Source organism: Trachymyrmex cornetzi, unplaced genomic scaffold, assembly GCF_001594075.2.
Source record: "Trachymyrmex cornetzi isolate Tcor2-1 unplaced genomic scaffold, Tcor1.1 scaffold978, whole genome shotgun sequence".
NCBI classification, from domain to species: domain Eukaryota; kingdom Metazoa; phylum Arthropoda; class Insecta; order Hymenoptera; family Formicidae; genus Trachymyrmex; species Trachymyrmex cornetzi.
This window is the reverse complement of record NW_017300331.1, coordinates 15,799-16,914: the sequence shown is the minus strand read 5'-3', so window position 1 is coordinate 16,914 and position 1,116 is coordinate 15,799. Positions and strand designations below refer to the sequence as shown.

The 1,116-nt window shown below is 35.3% G+C and overlaps 1 long non-coding RNA gene across 1 annotated transcript; it reads left to right on the top strand.

Annotated features, from left to right (window-relative positions):
- Nucleotides 1–462: 462 nt before the first annotated feature.
- On the top strand, nucleotides 463–879 carry LOC108769981 (uncharacterized). The gene is made up of 3 exons (XR_001940574.1): nucleotides 463–534; nucleotides 610–684; nucleotides 800–879. It is a non-coding gene; the product is annotated as an uncharacterized LOC108769981 (long non-coding RNA).
- Nucleotides 880–1,116: the final 237 nt, after the last annotated feature.

The window sequence follows — 1,116 nt, the reverse complement described above, 5'->3', positions numbered from 1 at the left end:
TTGTGAGTGTGAAAAAATGGCTCTTCGTGATTTATTATCTAAATTTTTTATAGTCGCTTGCAATCTTAATCAAAAATTGATTGCAAGAGACTATATATTGAAATTATCAGACGAGAATGAAAACAATTACAAAGTTTTCGAGCACTTTACGCGAGAGTGCTCCAGTACGTTACTATGCGTTATGCATAAACTGGGGCACTGTGATAGTATGAGGACGCTAACAATCTCGCGACATATAGAAGTGCGTGAGTGTTTCAATCATGAGGAGGATGACGCTGGTGGTCATATTGATGAGTTTCGTCATAGGATCATCGGTGACACAGGAGTAGGAGTTGGTAAGCTGAGCTGAAACAAAATTATACATTTAAAAAAAGATTTATTATTATTATTATTAATTAAAAATTAATAATATTTATTTAGCGTCAAATCGTCAAGTGGCGCACGTTAATCCCGTGCAATTCATGCGACGTGGGCGTCTGAGCCTGTGGCGACGACGACGTCACGCAGAGGATGAAGACGAGGTTGTTCCTGTGCGTAAGTTGGAAAAATAAATATATTGATCAAATGCTGAAAATTTCCTTTATTAAAAATATTTTAATTTTTTTCTAGGAAGAGCGCGAATCGAACCGCCGAATAATGCGCCGCCTCCACGCAATGGACAAAGCATCGCTCTCATCGAAATAGGTAAGATGATTTAAAAATATTTTACTGTAAAATATATAAATATATATAAAATATATAATATAGTTCATATAATATTACCGCAATAAGAAGAAAATTAAAAACATTTCTATTTTAGATAATGATGATGATGATGTTGATGACGAGGATAATGGAGATTCGCAGCGATCAAGCAACTCGTCAATTACCATTATTTCAATGTCGCGTAAATTCAAAAAATCGGTTAACGGAACATAGAGTTAGTTCTACAAAAAAAAAAAGAAAAATAACAGTAAAAATTACTTTTTAGCACGCGAAAATGAAGAAGAGGAAGAAGAGGAGAAGGAAGACGAAGAAGAAGAAGAAAAAGAAGAAATTGACATTTACGACTACGAGGACGACGAAGACGCCGATGATATCATCGACGAGGCGAACGAAGATGTTACCAATGATACC